The sequence below is a fragment of the Melanostigma gelatinosum genome, assembly GCF_949748355.1.
Source record: "Melanostigma gelatinosum genome assembly, chromosome: 20".
Lineage (NCBI taxonomy): Eukaryota > Metazoa > Chordata > Actinopteri > Perciformes > Zoarcidae > Melanostigma > Melanostigma gelatinosum.
Window position 1 is genome coordinate 11,737,896 of NC_136653.1, and position 5,912 is coordinate 11,743,807.

A 5,912-nucleotide genomic window follows, 5' to 3' on the forward strand; every position below is an offset into this window, starting at 1 on the left:
ATTTTAGGAACACAGCTGCTTTTCATCACTGCTATTGCTCTTTGCCTTTTAAAGTCTCAACCTTTCAATTTACTCTGTAACACCAATCATTTCATAAATGTTTAAAAGCGTTTAGGGAAATTGGACGTATACCCTTCAATTAAATAACAGACAAGGATTTCGTCCTGAGGCTAAATCGTTTCTGATTTGAAAGGAAATAGACCCCAAATAGATTTAGTGCTTATCCACATTGTGGCTAGTTTCAACTAACAATAGAACCTATGATGACTATGGTAAATAGCTGCACCTCAAACATGGCTACAGGGAGTTTATTCAGTTTGGCTGAACTCTTAAAGTGAGGGAATCCCTTCCCGGTGTGTGTGTGTGCGTGTGTGGTGTGCGTGTGTGTGTGTGTGTGTGTGTGTGTGTGCGTGTGTGTGCGCGTGTGTGTGTGTGTGGCGGAAGTAGTGGTAGGCCTGTGGAGCCTGCAATAATAACAGGAGGCAAACCGCAGACATTTATGCATGCAGCATTTCCAACCACTGCGCTTGAGGTGGTGCAAGGCTCGCTCTAATACATTAGGAGAGAAACCTCAATAAACCGGCCTGAACTCATAAAACAACAACACTGTAAGTTGCATTCACTTGCAAGTGTGTGTATGCAGAGATGGCCAACGTGTCGAGAAAAACATCCTTCCCTTTGGCAAGTATATATCGGCACAATATTTTTGTTCTGTGGACCATGTAACTTTTCTGAGAAGCTTTGACCAGACTTGCTCTTTGCTCAATCTTCCATATTTGACGTGATGTTTCCCTGATTAATGGGACTCTGCGGTATAAGGTCAGGCCAAAGCCCCGAGGTTGATAAGGGGATCCGGGGCTGGCAGGCTGTCTGGCCCCGGCACGGCTGCATGCTGCTGGAGCCTGGAGGGGCCATACTGGGAGCAGGGACGAGCCATTATACTGCTGCTGGCTTTTCAGGGTGAAATTCCAGTGCGGATTGGGAACCAGTAGACTGTGACCTCTATAGAATGGCAATAGAAAGAATAGGTGCACAAGACAAGCCTTAACACAATTCATTTTTTTATTTAAAAAAGGGGCACGTCTTATTGCAGCTAAAATGATATTTGTGGCTGACTGCATGTTTGGGAAACGAAGGTAATGGTGACGGACACATGCCCCGTTGAGGTCAGCACTTCATTGATCTTTGAGACATTTAAATACACGGAGACCGATAAAAGCGGTCAGGTAGTTTTTATGTCTAATCTCTGAACTGTAAAGTATTTGTCTGTCACTCACCCCTTCACACGAGGTCACATTTACAAGCTCATCATATTTTGATGCGAAATATTGATAAACAAAACAGGGGGGGGGGATTTGTGAATGATTTGTGTGAGTGTTGTTGCAGGTTTTTAAAGCATCAACAATTACTCTTATCCGCTCTCTCTCTCTCTCTCTCTCTCTCTCTCTCTCTCTCTCTCTCTCTCTCTCTCTCTCTCTCTCTCTCTCTCTCTCTCTCTCTCTCTCTCTCTCTCTCTCTCTCTCTCTGAATGAATTTGTGAGTCTCAAGGGAGCAGAAGAGCCCACGAAATCGGCTCTCCGCATGATAAAATAGCTTAAACCCGTTTTTGCTTTTCTCAGTCAGCACTGACTGACCTGTTGTGGACGAAAGCCCATTTGCAGCGTCAATCTATAATTAACCATAAACCATTTGTTGAGGGTTAAGGAAAGGTCAAGCTATTCAATTAGAATAACTGTAATAAATTATGAAACATATTCTTCACTTTTTCTGACGTTTTTGGTGGAAGGGATGTGATTAGAAACTTTTCAGGATGGATACAATGCACAGAGTCTAAAGACAAGCAGAAAGACACGTGTCACTGCACGAGGTAATCACAGTACAATCTACAGGCTTCACTCGTGGTTTGGGCTCCTTATATCCCCAAAGCGCATGTGCAACAAACCAATCAGCGTGTGTGCACGTAGCCTACACACTCTGGACGGTTAAATGAGTGACTGTACCTGTAAACTCTATGAGGCTGTAGAATCAAATACGTATGGCAGTCAGCCGACTGTGTGATGCGAATAAAGGGGGAGAATGGTTAAATTGGTGGTAATTAATTGTATGATTTCAAAATAAAAGCTTCCTGCTTTAATGAAGTGAAACACCACATGGGGTTTAAGTGCGGCTGTGGTCCCACGTGAGTCAGACTGAACAGAAAGCAGAGCTTCTGTTTAAGGTGTAAAACAAGCGTTCCCGCTTTAGAAGTGGGTGTAAACTCATGGCTCCTCCATGCGCTGAGCCGAGAGTGCTCCTCTGTGGGAACCATGTGCTTTTCCCTCTTTGAATTGATACCAACTGAGAAACAGGGTGGATTAAATGAACAACACCGTTTTCTCTCCCCTCTCCTGTATTTCTCTGTTCTTGGTTAATAGTTGACCTTTTTAAAGTATGAGCCAAAAGCACTTTCACGCTTCAACAGTTTACTTCAAATAGAGTTTTGAGTTACACCAAGGGCCATCGTTTAATTTATGGAGGGAGGCTATTGACAACAGTACTATCGAGAGCCTTATTGTATTGCGAGATTTTCACTTTTTGTGAAGAACCATCATTTTATACACATTCGTTTTTAATCTTTATACAAAAGAACCTCGTAATTCTCCATTTGCAGCCTATGGGCATACTTTTACATTCTACTTCTATGGTGATTGGCAAATAATCAATATGCCTAAAAGTCTTTGACCTCCATGAATTTAAAATAAGTAGTGCAAAAGGTCAGGGGCTCATAACATTATAATATTGATACAATCACCATTAGACTTCAGTGATGCAAATGCACAAATATGAATGAAGGGATATGTAATCAGCTCGTGTCCATCACTTTAGGTCACACCATAATAACTGACATTCCCACATATTCTTTAACATGTCCATTGAAGTCGTGTGTATGCATTGCAGCCTCCATCCCCGCGATCGTGGCTTAACATGGAGGAGGAAACAGCGGGGGAAACAGCGCTGCCTCTGCTGGGTTTTACCCGGCATCCCCCTGCACAGACACGGGGTCAGAAGGAGGAATGGCGGCCTGTGCGGAGATGGGAACAACGCTGCTGTTTTACTTTCTAAAAAAAACACACTTAAGCGTCAAATAGAGTATTTAAGTTTGTTTGAAATATTGCTTTGTGACCGCAATTTAAACAATTAAAATGATCGGGAACTATATGGTTAAACGGCAGCCATGCATTTTAAATTTCAAATGCACTTAAAGCATATCCATATCTATTTGATTGGGCTCCTGGTAACACGTTAAAATATATTATATTAATAATAAATGTGTAGGCTGCAGACTCGTTTTTTGTATTTTTAATATTATTCTAATTAGGCGATTCGTATGATTTACAACAGTCTACCAAAAGCGTGATTCTGACTGAAATGTCTTGCCACCAAATGACTGAGGATATCTTTGCTGAAGTGGCTGTATTTTCCTGCCTGCACGTGTTAATGAAATTCAAATGCTCTCGAGTTAATAACTGACCCCAAAGCGCCGAAAACACGTTTGGAAAAAAGACACAGGGAGCCCACAGAGCTGATGTCTGGTGGGTTCCCCTGGCCAGAGGGACTGCATAAGGGGGGAGCAGGGGAGGAAGGGGAAAACCAGCACCAGAGGGCTTCTGCTCGGTCATGGAGCTCAACTCCATTTGTAAAAGGCTTCTCTGCGGGCAGGAGAGAGCCAGATGTAGCCTCGTGTTGAACGGAGACGTGGAGCAACTTTGAACACACGATTCAATCAGTTATCAACGTGCCCGCGTCAATGCCGTGCATTGGCCTCGAGAGCAGCCATAAGCCCGGTGTTTAGGCGATCAGCATGAGCGTCCAACTGACCACCGATCAGAATCACAGGAGGAGGCTGTTATCCTGTTAATCGTAAAACCGAAACACTGTTGTTTTTTTCCTTCGCCTCTGTTTTCTGTTGCCTCTATTGTGTGCATATGGCCCCTGGCTCCCATCGGAGGTTTATTTATGAATTATTCATCAGTTTCAAAGAGAGGGTCAGTTAAAGACCCATACAAAACTATTTACACATTCCTTATATTCAGAAGTGTTTTTTAAGCTCCAATGCTGGTGGGTTTGTGGAGCTGATGTTATCAGAAATGAATGCGACGTATTTTGTTTTATTTTGTTTTTGGGTTGCTCTTTCACTAAGACCATACAACTCAGGTTTATTTTTTTAAAACGGATCCGAATTCACACTGTCAGTTAACGCAATGTGACGCAGAAAAAGATGTTTGTCTTGAGTTGGAAACAGGACTTTGCAGCGTAAACATAACCGTGTCAGTTCTATGGACACGAGATGAGGCCAAATTTAACCAGATGTATTTTTTAAAATAAAATACTTTTGTAGAGACCCACATGTTAGACAAACAAAGTTGAAGTTTGAAATTCCTGCTGTTAACCTGTCTAATCCCATTACATGAATGATTGAACATGTGCCATGTATGAGCATGTTTAAACTGCCATCCTTAAGTTATTATCATTTTATTTTATTATTATCAATTATTATTACAACAACCAATTTATATTTTGAGTTTATTTTAAATTAATACATATGCATACAAATCCAACTGCTCTTTGGCAAGGACATTTGAATTGAGGAGACTATTAATGCCTTTTGTCTGAGTTTTTGTATGAGAAACAATAAATAATTTGCCTGAAAACTGAACCCCTCCTTCACACACATACGTCTCATAGTGGTTTCTTTGTTCTATTCTATTCGGTAGAAATACCTTGTTTTTCGACAAGCACACATTCTTTTTTTGTGTGAAGATACATCTTCACATTAATTTACAACTTTATGTTATTTATGCAACAACCCATCAATCTTTCACAATATATTTTCTCTAAAATGGTTAATCTCACTGGTTTTACCGGCTACATTTTTTTCTACCAAAAGTCATTTTGTGTTTCCATGAAAAGTGGAAAAAAATGACTGTGCAGGATTTAAACGACAATAACCATGTCACCATTTTCAATGCATATTTTGCTGTCTGTTTGGATATATTTGAAAGAAGCAGCTATAAAATAAATGTATGCGATTTCACAGAGCACAAGATTAGATGACAACTTAAAGCTCCTGTGTGTTTACCCTTTATATCAGATGATTGAAATGTTCCACGGGCTTGAAAACTAATATCTGGACACTGGTTCCTTTTATAAAACCACAGATCAGTTGAGAACATTACACACTATTGGGGGATTGGAACACGGCCACAAGCAGCGGTGACCTTTGACCCCCTCATACCAGGGAGTTAGGACAAGGAGCCCAGGCTGGATTGGGGATAAAAGCCACAAACACACACACACACACACACACACACACACACACACACACACACACACACACACACACACACACACACACACACACACACACACACTACAGAGAACCTCCTCCACTGCTGATAAAGGAAAAAAATATATATATATATATGTGATTTGCATTGTTCATATACAAAACAGAAATAATCATTGTAATATGACCAAAATGCCAAATGAGATGTATCTCTATGTGGCCCGCCACAGCTTGTTGATTATTGACGTCAGTGTTGCCCCTTTGCCGAAGTCGACAGATACTCTCACCTCAGTTAGGACTGTATGTCAGACGTCAGACGGGTGAAGAACGCAGCATATTGCCTTGCCGCAGGGCACGCAGGCAGTAGAGGCTATGTGTCAAAACCAGATTTGAGCGGATGAGCTTCCTTTCTTCTGCTCTTCAAGTGAAGTTTCTTAAATTGGGTGGATGAGAATCATAATAGGCCAGTTTTTTTTTGGGGGGGGGGGGGTTGTCTGGGCCTTTGTCAGATAAGGTTTCAGCCAACTTTTTTCACTCACTTCTTTTTATCTGGTATTCAGGATGTTGACAAAAGGGGAAAGACCAA